Source organism: Salmo salar, chromosome ssa14 (genome assembly GCF_905237065.1).
Source record: "Salmo salar chromosome ssa14, Ssal_v3.1, whole genome shotgun sequence".
Lineage (NCBI taxonomy): Eukaryota > Metazoa > Chordata > Actinopteri > Salmoniformes > Salmonidae > Salmo > Salmo salar.
In genome coordinates this window covers 82,599,271-82,620,251 of record NC_059455.1, presented here as the reverse complement: position 1 = coordinate 82,620,251, position 20,981 = coordinate 82,599,271, and the positions used below count along the sequence as shown (strand labels likewise).

Genomic DNA, 20,981 nt, shown 5'->3' with positions numbered 1-20,981 from the left:
TGACATTCGCAACAGAAGTGGAGCTAGACTGGCGCAGTACTTCTTATAGAATTCTATTACAGATCCATCGGGCCCAGGGGCCTTGCTGTTTGAAAATTGTGCTGTCACTGTGTTAATCTCCTCTAAAGTTATGCCGGCATCGAGTGCAGCCGCTGCGCCCTGGTTTAGGAAGTTCACATTCAGTGAGAAAGCGTTCCATAATTTGTGGATCAGTAGCATCGCATTTTGATTGATATAGCTATGAGTATATTATTTATTAATATCCTGCAGATGTTACTATTTTACCATTCTTGTATTTTATGAATAGCTCTAGATGCCTGTACGTGCTTTAGCTGTCTTGCTAATAATTTGTGGTTTGTCACCCAGTTCAAAATAACTTTGTTGCGTTCTAGCAAGTAAGAGCTCACCCGTTTCGAAAGGATGGTATTGTATTCATATTTCAACTTTGTGATCTTCTCAAGGACTGCATTCGAGGAAATCTCGTTTGCTTAACTCTCATAATTTCTTTCAGCCTAGTATTGGTGCGTTTCTTCCTCTCCGATGTATATGAAATAATGTGACCTCTAATCACAGCCTTGAGAGATTCCCAAAGGGTAGAGTCGTCAACATTCCCCATGTCATTAGCTCCAAGGAAAAACGTTATCTGCTCCTTCAAATACTGACAAAAAGTATCATCTTTCAATAAGTGAGCGTCTAAGCGCCACGGTCGACGACCTGCATACATATTGTCCAGTTTAAGAACCATGGACAGCGGAGAGTGGTCTGTAAGTAGAATCGGGTGACAGGTAACCGACACAGCTGCTGAAATTAGTTGAGTCCAACAAAAAATGGTCAATTCTGGAATATGACTTATGGACTGACGAGAAGAAAGAATAATCCCTATCTGTTGGGTGTGTCAGCCTCCAAATATGCTAAGATAAGTCATCAATATATTTAGACAGACACTGGCATTTGATTGTTGGAATGACCTTGATAGCTGTTTATGTAAAAGAGGATCTAGTCACCTCCAACAATAACACTTGTATCCGACATATTTGGTATGGTTTTAAATACTCTTTGAAAAAATTATGGATCATCCAAGTTGGGTCCATATGAATTGACCAAGGTTATTGGTATCGAATTCAGTGTACCAGCCACAATAATATACCGACCATTAGGATCTGAAATCGAGGATGAGTAAATACAAGGAATGTTTTTCCTTATCAGGATTGTTCCCCCTCTCGCTTTTTCATCAAAATTATACTGGTACATCTGATCGATCCAGTCGACTCGTAGTTTGGCCTAAGCCGAGCGTTTAATATGAGTTTCTTGAACAATCACTGTGTCAGCGGCCAGTGATTTAAGATGAGAAAAAACCTTGGCTCATTTCACAACATGACCTAAGCCATTGCAGTTCCAACTGACTATCTTTAATCCACCAGGTCTACTCTGTGCCTGATCAATATGTGGCATTTCTTATTTTAGAGCAAATTGTTTCCGTCATACAAAACTCAAAAGAAAAATGTCCCGCCGTGCAGGAACTTGTCATGCCACCTGTACTAAAAGTGAACATAAAACAGACACCACCCCCCTCCCGTCTCATTACTGAGTGACTTTGCTTATGTAGCATTGTTTAGCCTAACATCTCACCCATCATTATAAGTCCCCATTTCTGATCGAAAAGACATCAGCAGAAAATTCAAAACACATTCCTGGCCTGTATTTGGCCACTTAGCCGGCTGACAGAGCAGTTCTGTATCCTCAGCCAGGGAGCTTGCTTGACAAGAACAGTTCGGCCTCTTTTGGGTTGTCAAACGTACAGTTGATCTGTCGACTGTCACCTTAAACTGAGCTGGGAAGAGGAATCCATATAGGATGTTGGCCGCCGTGCATTTTGCCCTTCAACTTATCATACTCTTTCCGTTGGTTCCTCACCTCCAAAGTAAGATCTGGGTCGAAAGACACCCTGGCTCTGTTGTAGTTAAGGGGAACTTTTGACTAGCCAGCTTTGAGATCCCTGGTCTGGGGATAGTGCAGCCGTGCGATGAATGGCCTTGTTGGCGCGCCCTTGGCTGGCTTTGTTGCCTGTGATCTGTGTGCGCGGTTGATCACGATGGGAGTTTTGAAGTGTTCACTCCCCAGCTGTGCTGGTATCAGCTCCGATACAAATTCAATTGGTTTCCCTTTCTCAGTGTCCTCCTGGATCCCAAATATTCTGATGTTCGGGTGTCTTGAATGCAATTCAAGCATTTCCTGTCAGACTTTCAGTGTTTTGTTCTGCACTGTTCCTCAATGTCTTGTAGCCTGGCCTCGTGATGAACTGCTGTCTGCTCAAACTCATGCACCCTGCCCTTGGTTGCCTTCACAGTTTCAGACAAAGTCCTAATACTCTTTGAGATATCAGCCAGCCATGTGTCCACCTTTTTTCTTAGTGAGTTTATAACGGCCAGTCAGTCACTTGGAGAAGGTTCTGTGGGGAGCTCGTGGGTTGGCGATGTTGACATTGGTTTGTTTTCTGTCTCATCCAAATTATCTTGTTGAGCGCCCCCTTTTTTGATGCCTTTTCCTTTTGTCATATTGCCAGACAATGTTTGAAGTTATAAGTCATGAGAGATTAAGATAAATATGAAATGATTTCAAAATTGAGTGGCGCTCTAACAAAACACATATATTCCATAGCACTCTCTAGCACCCCCCCAGCTCCCCATCTTTGCTTCGTCAAACAAAATGAAAAAAAGAGAGAAATAGTAATGCTGTCTTTTTGTAGGCACTACCAACGCCATGGTTCGCTGGACAAAGCCTATGGGGAAATTAATGGAGTTTTTGGAGGAAGCCGAAAATAAGGTCTGTGGTAAACACCGGCTTAAAAGATCTTATACATTTTGGTCTATGAGATAATCTTCATCAGCTAACGTCACTTTGCTGAATATTTTAGCATTTATGTCATTTAAAAAAGCACAAAGCACATAAAGGCTTCATAATTCCTAAAGATCATGTTAACTGACTGATATTATATCATAAAACAAAACATAAAGATCTCCTAAGCCTGTGTTAACCTCTGACCTTATTTTCGGCGTTTATCCAAAAACCCGATTCTTTCCCCATAGGAATAGCTGACGAACCAGAGGTAACTAATTTAAGTTTTTTTAGGAGCTGGAGAGCTCCATAACAGCGACCGTGGGGTGGACAGTGGCGCTGTTACTGGGGAAGGTTATCTAAGGTCTCTACCAGAATACACCTGTCACTCCTGAAACTCAGGGCAGATGGGGAGGAATTTACAACTTCCACACTTCTCTTAAATTTAGCCCAGCACTGATGAAAACAGCAGATGTTCTGTGCTCCAAGAGAGGGGTTGGGGGGGGGGGGGGGGGATCTGGTATGTCTTTCGTTATCCATTCTTCCCCTGTCGGCGCTCTCTGGCTTGTGACTGATAACAAGGAGACAGGGAGGAAACCAACCCATACAAGCCCAACCTACAGTGTAGAACTGTCGATTAATGGCATCAGCCTCTAACAATGCCATTTCTACAATCCAACACCACATCAGTGACAGAATCAAATTATAAACTGGGTAGTTTGGGTCCTGGATAACAGAAAATATACCACAGGTATGACACAATATTACTTGTTTACTGTTCTAATTAAGTTGGTAACCAGTTTATAATAGCAATAAGGTACCTCAGCGGGTTGCGGTAGGGCTAAGGGCTGTATCCAGGCACACCAATGAAACACAGCGGGGGCATGATGACGAGAGAGAGAAGGACAGAGAGAGAAAAGAGAGCAGGCCTTGATGACATTTCAACATTTCATTTCATCACAACAGCTGCTGAAGACAGACGAGACAGAGAGACAGACAGCAAGAGACAGAGACAGGGGTGTTGACCTTTAACAGTGTAGGATTTGAAAAATGACAAAGCTGTGAAAGGAAAGATGGTTGTGTCCCAAACAGCACTCTATTCCCTATAGAGTGCACTACTTAAGACAGGCCAAAGTTGTGCACTATATAGGGAATAGTGTGCCCTTTGGGACACAGCTCGAAGCCTCCCGTTGCTCCACCCACACCCCCTAGCCCTCCTCTGAAGCCCGCAAGATCATGGTCTTGTCCATAGACACAGAGAGCAGGCTCAGAGACTGATGCTGGTCACATCCTGTAGGGGGAGTTGCCCCTAGAAGCTGATCTGGGGTCAGTTTGTGCATTTCCCCCACTAATGACTAAGTTTAGGATTGGGGCAGGGGAAGTGGATCCTAGATTTGTACCTAGGGGAAACCCCCCGGAACCACAATACAGCATATGCAGGTTGGATGGGTAAAACATCATGACAGAACTGCAGCAGGCAGACAGACAGTGAGTGATGTGAACCAATAAAAGAGTTTAGGGGTCACCCTTTCTGATTTCATGGGTGTATGGTAGGCCCATCAAACAAATCACTCCAACACCATGAAATCATTGAGTGGTATGGCACCACCACATCACAGTGAAATAAGAAAAGTCTGATCTGGGGACTGAATGGTGTATAGGTTGACAGTACAGTACCTTTGATGGCAAGGGTCTGCCAGTGGACTCCATAGACCTTGTTCTCGTGTCCGGCCAGGACTGACTCTAGCGTCACTGCAAACACTGAGGAGGCATCTGGGGCGAGGAGACAACATACATACACTACATGACCAAAAGTATGTGGACACCTGCTCATCAAACATCTCATTCCAAAATTATGGGCATTAATATGGAGTTGGTCCCCCCTTTGCCGCTATAACAGCCACCCCTCTTCTGGGAATGCTTTCCACTAGATGTTGGAACATTGCTGCAGGGACATGCTTCCATTCAGCCACAAGAGCATTAGTGAGGTCGGGCATTGATGTTGGGCGATTAGGCTTGGCTCAGTCGGCATTCCAATTCATTCCAAAGGTGTTCGTTTGGGTTGAGGTCAGGGCTCTGTGCAGGCCAGTCAAGTTCTTCCACACTGATCTCGACAAACCATTTCTGTATGGACCTCGCTTTGGGCACAAGGGCATTGTCATGCTTAAACAGGAAAGGGCCTTCCCCAGATTGTTGCCACAAAGTTGGAAGCACAGAATCTTCTAGAATGTCCTTGTATGCTGTAGCGTTAAGATTTCCCTTCACTGGAACTAAGGGGCCTAGCCCGAACCATGAAAAACAGCCCCAGATCATTATCCCTTCAACACCAAACTTTACAGTTGGAACTAGGCATTGAGACAGGTAGCGTTCTCCTGACATCTGCCAAATCCATATTAGTCCATGGGACTGGCAGATGGTGAAACGTGATTAATCACTCCAGAGAATGCGTTTCCACTGCTCCAGAGTCCAATGGCGGCGAGCTTTACACCACTCCAGCCGACGCTTGGCATTGCGCATGATCTTAGGCTTGTTTGTGCGGTTGCTCGGCCATGGAAACCCATTTCATGAAGCCCCCGACAAACAGTTCTTGTACTGACGTTGCTTCCAGAGGCAGTTTGAAACTCAGTAGGGAGTGTGGCAACCGAGGACAGACATTTTTGCGTGTTACTCGCTTCAGCACTTGGCGGTCCCGTTCTGTGAGCTTATGTGGCCTACCACTTCGCGGCTGAGCCGTTGTTGCTCCTAGACGTTTCCACTTCACAATAACAGCACTTACAGTTGACCGGGCAGCTGTAGCAGGGCAGAAATTTGACAAACTGACTTGTTGGAAAGGTGGTATCCTATGACGGTACCACGTGGACAGTCAATGTTTCTATGGAGATTGCATGGCTGTGTGCTCGATTCTATACACCTGTCAGCAACGGTGTGGCTGAAATAGCCGAATCCACTAATTTGAAGGGGTGTCCACATACTTTTGCATATATAGTGTACATGAATATTTAGTAGAATGGTGTGATTGTACAATCACAAACTCCATCCACATATGTCAAATACATTTTTAGAATCATACGGTTGTTGCCAGGGATCGAACAATCCACATTCCCGACTAAAATAAAACATCAATCCAATGAACATTGGCAATGATGACATTCACATTAATGATCACTTGACTGTTTATTACTACATTAACACAGATATTGTTGATAGATAGACATTCATTGTCCTATGAAATCCACAAAAACCTGATGTTTTTATTTAATCATACATTTTTTATAAGAAAATTCTTCTAATTAACAGAAATGTTCTAATGAAGCCTGATAACGAGTGTCTACTCACCGGTGTCTGTCAGTTTAAAGACGTCCTCAGTCATCCTAATGGTGTGTTCATCCTGTGTGTTTCCCTCAGTCCCAGATTTGGCAACCAGCCTCCACACATGGATCAGACAATCCTGAGCACAGCTGGCCAGTAACAGATCCCCCTCTGTACAGCATGGAGGTAGAAATGAGTTTGTTTTTATTTAGTATATATTTTTTATTTAAAAGGGATCGTTCACTCAATTCAAACTGCATCATCATCATCACTACAGTTTTTGCTCTGTACTGAAAGTGCTCTATCTTGGAAACTTGACTGCTGACATGCACAATTTTGTGGGTGGACTAATGAACAAAATACAAAAAAATATTTCAGTGAACTATCCCTTTAATTGTATATACAGTGCCTTCCGAAAGTATTCGGCCCCCTTGAACTTTTCGACCTTTTGCCACATTTCAGGCTTCAAACATAAAGATATAAAACTGTATTTTTTTGTGAAGAATCAACAACAAGTGGGACACAATTATGAAGTGGAACGAAATTTATTGGATATTTCAAACTTTTTTAACAAATAAAAAAATGAAAAATTGTCCGTGCAAAATTATTCAGCCCCTTTACTTTCAGTGCAGCAAACTCTCTCCAGAAGTTCAGTGAGGATCTCTGAATGATCCAATGTTGACCTAAATAACTAATGATGATAAATAGAATCCACCTGTGTGTAATCAAGTCTCCGTATAAATGCACCTGCTCTGTGATATACTCAGAGGTCCGTTTAAAGCGCAGAGAGCATCATGAAGAACAAGGAACACACCAGGCAGGTCCGAGATACTGTTGTGGAGAAGTTTAAAGCCGGATTTGGATACAAAAAGATTTCCCAAGCTTTAAACATCCCAAGGAGCACTGTGCAAGCGATAATATTGAAATGGAAGGAGTATCAGACCACTGCAAATCTATGAAGACCCGGCCGTCCCTCTAAACTTTCAGCTCATACAAGGAGAAGACTGATCAGAGATGCAGCCAAGAGGCCCATGATCACTCTGGATGAACTGCAGAGATCTACAGCTGAGGTGGGAGACTCTGTCCATAGGACAACAATCAGTCGTATACTGCACAAATCTGGCCTTTATGGAAGAGTGGCAAGAAGAAAGCCATTTCTTAAAGATATCCATAAAAAGTGTTGTTTAAAGTTTGCCACTAGCCACCTGGAAGACACACCAAACATGTGGAAGAAGGTGCTCTGGTCAGATGAAACCAAAATCGAACTTTTTGGCAACAATGCAAAAAGTTATGTTTGGCGTAAAAGCAACACAGCTCATCACCCTGAACACACCATCCCCACTGTCAAACATGGTGGTGGCAGCATCATGGTTTAGGCCTGCTTTTCTTCAGCAGGGGCAGGGAAGATGGTTAAAATTGATGGGAAGATGGATGGAGCCAAATACAAGACCATTCTGGAAGAAAACCTGCTGGAGTCTGCAAAAGACCTGAGACTGGGACGGAGATTTGTCTTCCAACAAGACAATGATCCAAAACATAAAGCAAAATCTACAATGGAATGGTTCACAAATAAACATATCCAGGTGTTAGAATGGCCAAGTCAAAGTCCAGACCTGAATCCAATCGAGAATCTGTGGAAAGAACTGAAAACTGCTGTTCACAAACGCTCTCCATCCAACCTCACTGAGCTCGAGCTGTTTTGCAAGGAGGAATGGGCAAAAATGTCAGTCTCTCAATGTGCAAAACTGATAGAGACATACCCCAAGCGACTTACAGCTGTAATCGCAGCAAAAGGTGGCGCTACAAAGTATTAACTTAAGGGGGCTGAATAATTTTGCACGCCCAATTTTTCAGTTTTTGATTTGTTAAAAAAGTTTGAAATATCCAATAAATTTTGTTCCACTTCATGATTGTGTCCCACTTGTTGTTGATTCTTCACAAAAAATTACAGTTTTATATCTTTATGTTTGAAGCCTGAAATGTGGCAAAAGGTCGAAAAGTTCAAGGGGGCCGAATACTTTCGCAAGGCACTGTATTCCCTATATAGGCCTAGTGCATCACATTTGGGCTCTGATCAAACGGTTTTCACGACAGAGTGAACAAGGTGCCATTTCAGATTCACTCTGGATAAGATGGCTGAGAAGAGAACACACAACTTCTTAAAACTAAGGCCACCTGGGGAAGAGTAACAGGGAGAGGAGGGGGTTGAAAGGAAGGGGGTTATTAGGTGGCCATGGTAGTATAAGGGGGCCAGGTCGGGACTTGCCAGGATACCAGGGTTAACACCCCTATTCCTGCAACAAGAGGGAATCTTCAGTGACCACAGAGTGTCAGAACCTTGGTTGAACCGTGTCTTCCAAAAGTTGGAATTAAAAAGACCCCCAGCTGAACTCAAAGACAGGGCTGTGGAGCCACGCTGCTTGAAGGTTACAGTATATCTGAGAGAGGTGGAATGAAAGCATTGACTAGGCCCTGCTGCACCCGTTTCATGCATTATAGAAAGACGTCAGTTTGCAAAAGCAAATCATATTAAACAGATGCCCCAGTCATAAAAGGATGGATTTTCATTTTATTTTATAGTAGAGAGAGACTGGAGAGAGAGGACTTTTGCAAAGCCTATGGGGCTGGTACATATAAATTAATCTCTGACTGCATCCCATAGGCCTCTGGTCAAAAGTAGTGCACTATGAAGGGAATAGGGTGCCATTTGGTACACAGCTTCTCTCTCCACCTCTAATGGCCGCCCAGCTTGGAGTAGTTCATTGACTGAGTGGGATGAGTCCAGTGGAGAGGGCTGGTGAAGGAGATGAAATAGCTTTTACAAACCCTGGGCTGAATCCCAAATTGCATCCTATTCCTTATTATAGTGCGCCACTTTGGATCAGGGCCCATGGGGTTCTGGTCAAAATTAGTGCACTATATTAAGCCCATAGGGTGCCATTTGTGATGTAGGCCTGAACAGAGCACTGCTGGAGTGCATCTGGTGTGGGTTGCACAACTCAAGTAGGCAGCTGAATATACATATACCAGAAATACTTCCACATGTTTTGTCATAACATCTCTGATTATTAGACAGATTTATGACTAAAATGTAAATGTAAAATAAGGCAGTGAGGAAACAGATCGCTAAACACTGGTGAGGTCCTCACCTAAATACACCCACTCCACCCACAGATCCAATCCTCATGCCCTTGCAAGGAGAAGACTTTCATGAACTGTCAGAGACATGGGGAGAAAAGGCCAGCATCAATGTCAATTAATATGTTTATGAATACAACATACTCAATGTATTGATTTTTACATTACTGTCCATTAATTTGTTGGCCAATGCCAGCTATTTGATCTCGCTCACCTGTCAATTGCACTGCACATACAAATGGATTCTGCAATCTCGCCAAAGCAGGCCATTATGGGAACTGAAAAATACATGTATTGCATTAGTCCTGTCACACTTGCTGCTGAAGCCAGGCTGCATTATAACACATTTACATCTACCTCATGTTTTTAAGACAGATTGAGTGAAGGTGTGGAAGGGCGGGGGGACAAAGCATCAAACAGAGAACAGGCATGTGAAAGGGAGGAGAGATGACGTGCGGGACACTTCATGCACAAATTGCATTTTTAATATGGGGGCGGGGGGTATCTCGAACCGGCAAACGCCACCGTAGAAACAGCTTACCTCTGCTTCCTAGCAAGAACGCTAGCGAGACATCCATCAAGAAGCCTCTCCCAAACGATATTGTTTGTGTGCACTCCGCTTCAGGGAGAGAGAGGGAAGAAAAAACAACAAAATTAGCCTTTATAATAGGGTGTGCATCATACTTGTACAAAACTGGCACGAAAATTACACAAAAACATTGGGTTCCATACATCACCGACAAGCGTTCCTAAATCAACTGCTCCCAGATTATTTCACTAACTCATCCTAGAGAAGTGAGATGGCTAAACGCTAGGCTAGGTCTTTTGAGTCAAGCAGCAGAGACATTTGTCAAACGGTGACATGTTTTTCTTCTCTCCTTTCGCCAGAAACCCAGGGGTCTTCCAGGCACTAGCAGCACATACTGGCAGCAGAGCTCCGTCTGGCCTACATAAGACAACACACCCTGAGGACAGACCCAGACCACATCCCAAATGGCACCCTATTTCCTATATAGTGCACTACTTTAAACCAGGGCCAATAGGGAATAGGGTGCTATTTCCAAGCTGTTTAAAGGCACAGTCAACTTAGTGTATGTAAACTTCTGACCCACTGGAATTGTGATAGTGAAATAATCTGTCTGTAAACAATTGTTAGAAAAATTACTTCTGTCATGCACAAAGTCTTAACCGACTTGCCAAAACTATAGTTTGTTAACAAGAAATTGGTGGTGGTTGAAAAACGAGTTTTAATGACTCCAACCTAAGTGTATGTAAACTTCCGACTTCAACTGTATATATGTGTGTGTATATTGTGAAGTGGAAACATCTAGGAGCAACAACGGCTCAGCCATGAAGTGGTAGGCCACACACAAGCTCACAGAACGGGATTGCTGAGTGCTGTAGCACGTAAATGGCACCCTATTCCCTATTGGCCCTGGTCAAAAGTAGTGCACTATATAGGGAATAGGGTGTCATTTGGGATGCAGAATGGGTCTGTCCTCAGGGTGTGTTGTCTTATGTAGGCCACACGCTCATCTCCATGACTGTCATGTAACATCAACATTCACTCTCCCCCAACACCCGCTAACATACAGAGAGGAAATACCAACCAATGCCACAAAAACACCTAATCTCAGAAACCCAGAACTAAAATCATGTGCAAATGCATCAGATGCTTGATTAGGTTCTGGGAAGAGATGCATGAGATAAGATACACTACATGACCAAAAGTATGTGGACACCTGCTCATCAAACATCTCATTCCAAAATCATGGACATTAATATGGAGTTGGTCCCCCCTTTGCTGATATAACAGCCTTCAACTCTTCTGGGAAGGTTTTACACTAGATGTGGGAACATCGCTGCGGGGACATGCTTCCATTCAGCCACAAGAGCATTAGTGATGTCTGGCACTGATGTTGGGCGATTAGGCCAGTCAGCGTTCCAATTCATCCCAAAGGTGTTCGATTGGGTTGAGATCAGGGCTCTGCGCAGGCCAGTCAATTCTTCCACACCGATCTCGACAAACCATTTCTGTATGGACCTTGCTTTGTTTACGGGGGAATTGTCTTGCTGAAACAGGAAAGGGCCTTCCCCAAACTGTTGCAACAAAGTTGGAAGCACAGAATCGTCTAGAATGTCATTATATGCTGTAGCGTTAAGATTTCCCTTCACTGGAACTAAGGGGCCTAGTCCAAACCATGAAAAACAGCCCCAGACCAATATTCCTCCTCCACCAAACTTTACAGTTGGCACTATGCATTGGGGCAGGTAGCGTTCTTCTGGCATCCGCCAAGCCCTGATTCGTTTGTCGGAATGGCAGATGGTGAAGCGTGATTCATCACTCCAGAGAACGTGTTTCCACTGCTCTAGAATCCAATATGTGCGAGCTTTACACCACTCCAGCCAACGCTTGGCATTGCGCATGGTGATCTTAGGCTTATGTGCGGCTGCTCGGCCATGGAAACCCATTTTATGAAGCTCCCGACGAACAGTTCTTGTGCTGACGTTGTTTCCAGAGGCAGTTTGGAACTCAGTAGGGAGTCTTGCAACAGAGGACAGACAATTTTTCCGTGCTACAGCACTCAGCAATCCCGTTCTGTGAGCTTGTGTGTGGCCTACCACTTCGTGGCTGAGCCGTTGTTACTCCTAGACGTTTCCACTTCACAATATACACACACATATATACAGTTGAAGTCGGAAGTTTACATACACTTAGGTTGGAGTCATTAAAACTCGTTTTTCAACCACCACCAATTTCTTGTTAACAAACTATAGTTTTGGCAAGTCGGTTAAGACATCTACTTTGTGCATGACAGAAGTAATTTTTCCAACAATTGTTTACAGACAGATTATTTCACTGTATCACAATTCCAGTGAGTCAGAAGTTCACATACACTAAGTTGACTGTGCCTTTAAACAGCTTTGAAAATTCCAGAAAATGATGTCATGGCTTTAGAAGCTTCCGATAGGCTAATTGACATCATTTGAGTCAATTGGAGGTGTACCTGTGGATGTATTTCAAGGCCTACCTTCAAACTCAGTGCCTCTTTGCGTGACATCATAGGAAAATCAAAAGAAATCAGCCAAGACCTCAGAAAAACAATTGTAGACCTCCACAAGTCTGGTTCATCCTTGGGAGCAATTTCCAAACGCCTGAAGGTACCACATTCATCTGTACAAACAATAGTACGCAAGTATAAACACCATAGGACCACGCAGCCATCATAGCGCTCAGGAAGGAGACATGTTCTGTCTCCTTGAGATGAACGTACTTTGGTGCGAAAAGTGCAAATCAATCCCAGAACAACAGCAAAGGACCTTGTGAAGATGCTGGAGGAAACAGGTACAAAAGTATCTATATCCACAGTAAAACGAGTCCTATTTTGACATAACCTGAAAGGCCACTCAGCAAGGAAGAAGCCACTGCTCCAAAACCACCATAAAAATCCAGGCTACAGTTTGCAACTGCACATAGGGACAAAGATTGTACTTTTTGGAGAAATGTCCTCTGGTCTGATGAAACAAAAATAGAACTGTTTGGCCATAATGACCTTTGTTATGTTTGGAGGAAAAAGGGGGAGGCTTGCAAGTCGAAGAACATCATCCCAACCGTGTAGCACGGGGGTGGCAGCATCATGTTGTGGGGGTGCTTGCTGCAGGAGGGACTGGTGCACTTCACAAAATAGATGGCATCATGAGGAAGCAAAATTATGTGGATATATTGAGGCAACATCTCAAGACATCAGTCAGGAAGTTAAAGCTTGGTCGCAAATGGGTCTTCCAAATGGACAATGACCCCAAGCATACTTCCAAAATTGTGGCAAAATGGCTTAAGGACAACAAAGTCAAGGTATTGGAGTGGCCATCACAAAGCCCTGACCTCAATCCTATAGAAAATTTGTGGGCAGAACTGAAAAAGTGTGTGCGAGCAAGGAGGCCTACAAACCTGACTGAGTTACACCAGCTCTGTCAGGAGGAATGGGCCAAAATTCACCCAACTTATTATGGGAAACTTGTGGAAGGCTACCCGAAACGTTTGACCCAAGTTAAACAGTTTAAAGGCAATGCTACCAAATACTAATTGAGTCTACGTAAACTTATGGCAAAAAGGCAAACTCGGCTCCATCATATATTGAATCAGATGGCTCATTCATCACAAAACCCACTGATATTGCCAACTATTTTTATGATTTTTTTTCATTAACAAGATTAGCAAACTTAGGCATTACATGCCAGCAACAAACGCTAACACATCCAAGTATAACTAACCAAATTATCAAAGACAAGCATTGTAATTTTGAATTCCACAAAGTAAGTGTGGAAGAGGTAAAAAAATGATTGTTGTCCATCAACAATGACAAGCAACCGGGTCTGACAACTTGGATGGAAAATTACTGATGATAATAGAGGACGATATTGCCACTCCTATTTTCCATATCTTCAATCTAAGCCTACTAGACAGTGTGTGCCCTCAGGCCTGGAAAGAAGCAAAAGTAATGCGTCTACCCAAGAATAGTAAAGCCCCCTTTACTGACTCAAATAGCCGACCAAAGAGCCTGTTACCAACCCTTAGTAAACTTTGACAAGATACAATGCTATTTTACTGTAAACAAATTGAAAACAGATTTTCAGCATGCTTATAGGGAAGGACATTCAACAAGCACAGCACTTACACAAATGCCTGATGATTGGCTGGAAGAAATTGATGACAAAAAGATTGTGAGGGCTGTTTTGTTAGACTTCAGTGTGGCTTTTGACATTATAGAGCATTGTCTGCTGCTATAAAAATGTATGCGTTATGGCTCTCCACCCTCTGCTATAGCGTGGATAAAGAGTTACCTGTCAAACAGAACACAGAGGATGATCTTTAGTGGAAGCCTCTCAAACATTATCCAGGTAGAATCAGGAATTCCCCAGGGCAGCGGTTTAGGCCCCTTACTTTTTTCAATCTTTAAATCTTTCAATCTTCTGTCTCTATGTATGTGGCTGACTCAACACTATACACGTCAGCTACTACAGCGACTGCAACACTTAACAAAGAACTGTAGTTAGTTTCAAAATGGGTGACAAAGAATAAGTTAGTACTAAATATTTCAAAAACTAAAAGCAATGTACTTGGACAAATCATTCACTAAACCCTAAACCTCAACTAAATCTTGTAATGAATGTGGAAATTTAGGAAATTGAGGAGATTAAAGGAGACTAAGATTGGTAGAAGTATGTCCATAGTAAAGTGCTGCTCTGTCTTCTTGACAATACTGTCCACAAGGCAGGTCCTACAGGCCCTATTGTCGCACCTGGGCTACTTCAGTCGTGTGATCAGGTGCCACAAAGAGGGAGTTAGGAAAATTTCAATTGGCTCAGAACAGGGCAGCGTGCCTGGCCCTTAAATGTACACCGAGAGCTAACATGAATGATATAAACTCAGCAAAAAAAGAAATGTCCTCTCACTGTCAACTGCGTTTATTTTCAGCAAACTTAACGTGTAAATATTTGTACGAACATAACAAGACTAAACAACTGAGACATAAACCGAACAACTTCCACAGACATGTGACTAACATAAATTGAATAATCTGTCCCTGAACAAAGGGGTCAAAATAAAAAATAAGTCAGTATCTGGTGTGGCCACCAGCTGCATTAAGTACTGCAGTGCATCTCCTCATGGACTGCACCAGATTTGACCGTTCTTGCTGTGAGATGTTACCCCAATCTTCCACCAAGGCACCTGCAAGAGACGGTGGGTTTGTGCCCATAGGCGACGTTGTTGCCGGTGATGTCTGGTGAGGACCTGCCTTACAACAGGTTTACAAGCCCTCAGTCCAGCCTCTCTCAGCCTATTGCGGACAGTCTGAGCACTGATGGAGGGATTATGCAATTCTGGTGTAACTCGGGCAGTTGTTGTTGCCATCCTGTACCTGTCCCGCAGGTGTGATGTTCGGATGTACCGATCCTGTGCAAGTGTTGTTACACGTGATCTGCCACTGCGAGGACGATCAGCTGTCCATCCTGTCTCCCTGTAGCGCTGTCTTAGGCGTCTCACAGTACGGACATTGCAATTTATTGCCCTGGCCACATCTGCAGTCCTCATACCTCCTTGCTGCATGCCTAAGGCACGTTCACGCAGATGAGCAGGGACCCTGGGAATCTTTCTTTTGGTGTTTTTCAGGGTCAGTATAAAGGCCTCTTTCGTGTCCTAAGTTTTCATAACTGTGACCTTAATTGCCTACAGTCTGTAAGCTGTTAGTGTCTTAACGACCGTTCCACAGGTGCATGTTCATTAATTGTTTATGGTTCATTGAACAAGCATGGGAAACAGTGTTTAAACGCTTTACAATGAAGATCTGTGAATTTAGGGACGTCCTGAAAAAGGGACATTTCTTTTTTTGCTGAGTTTACATGCCAATCTCTCATGGCTCAAAGTGGAGGAGATATTGACTTCATCACTACTTGATTTTGTAAGAGGTGTTGACAAGCTGAATGCACAAAGCTGTCTGTTTAAACTACTAGCACACAGCTCGAACACCCATGCATATCCTTCAAGACATGCCATCAGAGGCCTCTTCACAATCCCCAAGTCCAGAACAGACTATGGGAGGCGCACAGTACTACATAGAGCCATGACTACATGGAACTCTATTCCATCTCAGGTAACTGATGCAAGCAGTAGAATCAGATTTTAAAAAACACACCTACTGGAACAGCGAAGAGACACACACAGGTACAGACACACACGGGTGCTAGCACACACACTCTACACACACATACATTGTGGTATTGTTGTATAGTGATATCATAGATTTTGTGTTGTGGATATGTGTTGGTGTGACAGTGTTATATGATGCAATGTTTTATATTTTTCTTTTATCCGTAATATAAGTGTCTTAATGTGTTTGGACCCCAGGAAGAGTAGCTGCTGCCTTTGCAACAGCAAATGGGGATCCCTAATAAAATACTAAATACAAATACCGTGATACAATCCTGGTTTCACGACACAGTGGAAACCACAGCGGTAACAATAGGCCATTACAATGATTTCAGACAATCCTGAAGTGATGACTCATTAAATGATGTGACTCAAATGATCAGACTGTTCCCTCTGTGTTTCTACTACCACAGCATGCCAGCAGATGTCAGGGTAGGTGGAGAATTCAGCACAGACTAACTCAAAAATGCCCCTTTTGCTACAGGGTGAAGTTTCCCTTGTAAACAAACACACTGCCTGCATCTCAGAACAGGAATCAAGGAACACTTATAGTCCATTTTTAATGCAGGGTTTTATAGATCCGGGGTGAAGTTTCCCTTAGGTAAAGATCTAGGATCAGCTCCCCCTCAACCATTAGTGGGGAAAATGCAAAACTGACCCAAGATCAGCATCTAGAGGCAACTTCACCCTACTTAGGTAGAACTAAGCCCACTTTAGGTGAACATTGTGGTTTGTGTAGCCTTATCATATTGCGATAAGAGTACCACTGAAGTTACAAAATACAAATTAACATAGCTGGGCGGCCTATGGGCAATGTTCCCGCTGAACTGCACACGTGCACGGCCTCGCACCTCCTCCAGGACTGCGACGCAGAAGAAATGTCAGGCAGCACAGAGATGCAAGAGATTGAACTTCACCTAGTTCGCCCCATTAGTTTGCACTGTATATATCAAAGTTTTTTCTGTGATCAAATCAACATTATATCAGCCCCTTTTCAATCGAACAAAACAAAACAAAACAAATCTAACTTTGCAAGATTGGGTCTGTGATTTTGTTGTAGGCAGAGCCAGAGCACAACGGAGTTGAATTCTATTGGCGGGGTAGCCCATGAGCGGTCTTTCAATCACCCGCGAGTGTATGTGCACAGAGCCGCGAGTGGTATTATTTGCTAGTTAGCGAGTAATTAGCCCAGTTATAGATAAGAATAGTTCAGCAATGCAGAGTTACTGCTTCTTACAAGAGCACAAAACATGTAGGCTACATTTCAATCTGTCTTTGAAATGCCATTTGGGTAAAAAGCTTAAGTCCTAATTAAAATTGCAATGTTGAATATGCAAATAAGCCAACAGGCAAAGGGGTAGCCTACATTGTATAATTCGCTGTATGGAAGTAATAATACATTTTATTTTGTAAAGTGGTTTCTTGCATCATACAACACAATGTAATTTACAGTCCATGGTTTTGCAGACCAAGTAAAAAATCATTAATTAGTGTCAAGCCCTTAATGAAAAAACATTTTTAAAAGTCTCATGCAATGTAGCCTGCATTGAACACCACATATAGGCTACTGTAGGCTATATCACAGAACTCAAAAGCTATTTCCATGTGAAAAAAATATGGGATTTGCTCCATTGGATTTGTTGGTAAGCCTACATTACGCTTGAATAGCCACAATAGCCAATTGGCTACTGTGTAAAACTGTAAGGAAACAGCCTCAGTGTTCACTGTAAACACGCTGGAAGTTGAACAAAATTCTCAAAACGTTCAAGTTTCCGCTCACAAGACCTAAAATTAGCTTAGTGCCCCAAAAACGTAGAGGGAACGTTACCTATGGGCCCTGATCAAAAGTAGTGCACTACGTAGGGGAATAGGGGATCAATGATCTGATTGCCTTATCTGTCCTAAAGAGTTCCTTGTCTCAGCCAGAACACCCCATAGGGCAGGAGCCTCCTGTTTCTATAGTGTGAGGCAGCTTGATGTACTGTAGAAGACAAGTACACCCCCTGGACAGGACACTAGTCTATTGCTGGGACAAATAAGCATCTCTTACCTTTACTCCCAGTGTAGAGCCAAAGTTTGACAGTGGAGTCAGAAGTTGTGGAGGCGATGAGTAGCTTATTGTTGTCCAGGTGGATGGCATCCACAGCACACACTGGCCCAGTGTGTCCAACACACTTTACAAACTGGTTAAATCAAATCAAATGTATTTATATAGCCCTTCTTACATCAGCTGATATCTCAAAGTGCTGTACAGAAACCCAGCCTAAAACCCCAAACAGCTAGCAATGCAGGTGTAGAAGCACGGTGGCTAGGAAAAACTCCCTAGAAAGGCCAAAACCTAGGAAGAAACCTAGAGAGGAACCAGGCTATGAGGGGTGGCCAGTCCTCTTCTGGCTGTGCCGGGTGGAGATTATAACAGCACATGGCCTAGATGTTCAAATGTTCATAAATGACCAGCATTGTCAAATAATAATAATTATAGTAGTTGTTGAGGGTGCAACAAGTCAGTAACACAAGAGTAAGTGTCAGTTGGCTTTTTCATAGCCGATCTTTGAGAGCATCTCTACCGCTCCTGCTGTCTCTAGAGAGTTGAAAACAGCAGGTCTGGGACAGGTAGCACGTCCGGTGAATAGGTCAGGGTTCCAGCAGGTCTGGGACAACAGGTCTGGGACAGGTAGCAGAGAGCACAAACAACAAATATGCATCTCAGAGAGTATTCAGACCCCTTGATTTTTTTCACATTTTGTTACGTTACAGTCTTGTTCAAAAATGTATTAAATAAAAAAAAATGTCCTCATTAATCTACACACAATACCCATAACGACAAAGCGAAAAGAGATTTTTATAAATGTTTGCTAATTTATAACAAATAAAAAACAGAAATACCTTATTTGCTTAAGTATTCAGACCCTTTGCTATGAGACTTGAAATTGTAGCTCAGGTGCATTCTGTTTCCATTGATCATCCTTGAGATGTTTCTACAACTTAATTGGAGTCCAACTGTGGTAAATTCAATTGATTGGACATGATTTGGAAAGGTATACACCTGTCTATATAAGGACCCACAGTTGACAGTGCATGTCAGAGCAAAAACCAAGCCATGAGGTGGATGGAATTGTCTGTAGAGCGCCGAGACAGGATTGTGTCGAGGCACAGATCTGGGGAAAAGAACCAAAACATTTCTGCAGAATTGAAGGTCCAAGAACACAGTGGCCTCCATCATTCTTAAATTGAATAAGTTTGGAACCACCAAGACTCTTCCTAGAGCTGGATGCCCGGCAAAACTAAGCAATCGGGGGAGAAGGGCCTTGGTCAGGGAGGTGACCAAGCACCCGATGGTCACTCTGACCGAGCTCCAGAGTTCCTCTGTGGAGATGGGAGAACCTTCCAGAAGGACAACTATCTCTGCAGTACTCCACCAATCAGGCCTTTATGGTAGAGCGACCAGATGGAAGCCACTCCTCAGTAAAAGGCACATGACTGGTCTGATGAAAAAGTAAAATGACTCTCTGGTCTGATGAAACCAAGATGGAACTCTTTGGCCTGAATGCCAAGTGTCACATCTTGAAGAAACCTGTTACCATCCCTACAGTGAAGCATGGTGGTGGCAGCATCATGCTGTGGGGATGTTTTTCAGCGGTAGGGACTGGGAGACTAGTAAGAATCGAGGGAAAGATGAACGGAGCCAAGTACGGAGATCCTTGATGAAAACCTGCTCCAGAACGCTCAGGACCTCAGACTGGGGAGAAGGTTCACCTTCCAACAGGACAACAACCCTAAGCACACAGCCAAGACAACGCAGGATAGGCTTCGGGACAAGTCTCTGAACGTCCTTGAGTGGCCCAGCAAGAGGCCAGACTTGAACCCGATCGAACATCTCTGGAGAGACCTGAAAGAAGCTGTGCAGCAACGCTCTCCATCCATCCTGACAGAGCTTGAGAGGATCTGCAGAGAAGAATGGGAGAAACTTCTTAAATACAGGTGTGCAAAGCTGGTAGCGTCACACCCAAGAAGACTCGAGGCTGTAATCGCTGCCAAAGGTGCTTCAACAAAGTACTGAGTAAAGGGTCTGAATACTTATGTAAATGGAATATCAGTTTTTATTTTTATGAAGTTGCTAAAAAAAAAAAAAAGGTTTTTGCTTTGTCATTATGGGGTATTGTGTGTAGATTGATGAAGTGCCAGTCGGATGAGACCAATTCCTGCTTCTAGTAGTAGTGTTAACACACCTTCCCATCTAGGGCCTCCCACACAATCAGTCAGACTGTCAGACCCTCCTGACACCAGGTGAGTTTCTGTACTATCATCAGGGAGGAAGACGACCAACTGTCAGAAACAGTCTATCAAAGCATTGGATGAAACATATCAATATATATTATCAGCATATCAAAGCATTGGATGAAGCATGCAGGTAGCTTAGCTACTCACCACAGTCCTCTCTGTGGACCCACTGGACTGTGTTCACCCTCCCAGTATGTCCATTCAGGACAGCAGCAACACCTTTCTCCTGTAAAGCTGACTCACAGCAAATATGCCTTATACCCAACGACTCCAAGCAGCTGTCAACATTGACAAGACTGATGATGTAGTGACACGAGTACATTTAAATTGTGAAATATATATATTACCTTTGGGTCATAGAGAGCGGCGTAATTACATGTTCTATTTGCAATGATTCCACCACGACCCCATGTAAGAACATTTTGGGTTCGATTAGCACAACATGCGACATGGCATGTTTCTATTATGAGCGCTGCCATTCTGAATTCTACCCGGCGGCAGAGTTACCGTAAATACGGGTATACCTGGCAAATAATTCTACAAACATTCCGAACACAGAGCTTAATGGGTAAAATGAAGTTAAACACACTCTGGAAAACGGTATATTTTTTTTCACAAGACTGCCGTTTAAGGGGACAGTTGCTTGAATTTTATTGGTGGCATTGTTACCTTTACAATAAAACATTACACACGTTTCATCGTAGCCTAC

At 43.3% G+C, this 20,981-nt stretch overlaps 2 long non-coding RNA genes across 4 annotated transcripts; both read right to left on the bottom strand.

Moving 5' to 3' along the window:
* Positions 1-3,645: 3,645 nt before the first annotated feature.
* LOC106570448 (uncharacterized) lies at positions 3,646-18,267 on the bottom strand. Of its 2 annotated transcripts, XR_001320669.2 has the most exons (7): positions 18,042-18,267; positions 9,824-9,901; positions 9,497-9,560; positions 9,294-9,359; positions 6,172-6,315; positions 4,513-4,608; positions 3,646-3,683 (listed from the first exon to the last, which is right to left on the bottom strand). It is a non-coding gene; the product is annotated as an uncharacterized lncRNA (long non-coding RNA). The 2 variants fall into 2 exon arrangements; XR_006758980.1 differs by lacking the exon at positions 18,042-18,267 and having other exon boundaries at positions 9,824-10,311.
* A 306-nt stretch (positions 18,268-18,573) lies between these two features.
* LOC106570449 (uncharacterized) lies at positions 18,574-20,751 on the bottom strand. 2 transcript variants are annotated; one of them, XR_001320671.2, is made up of 4 exons: positions 20,620-20,751; positions 20,420-20,506; positions 20,221-20,291; positions 18,618-18,656 (listed from the first exon to the last, which is right to left on the bottom strand). It is a non-coding gene; the product is annotated as an uncharacterized lncRNA (long non-coding RNA). The 2 variants fall into 2 exon arrangements; XR_001320670.2 differs by having other exon boundaries at positions 18,574-18,656; positions 20,420-20,751.
* Positions 20,752-20,981: the final 230 nt, after the last annotated feature.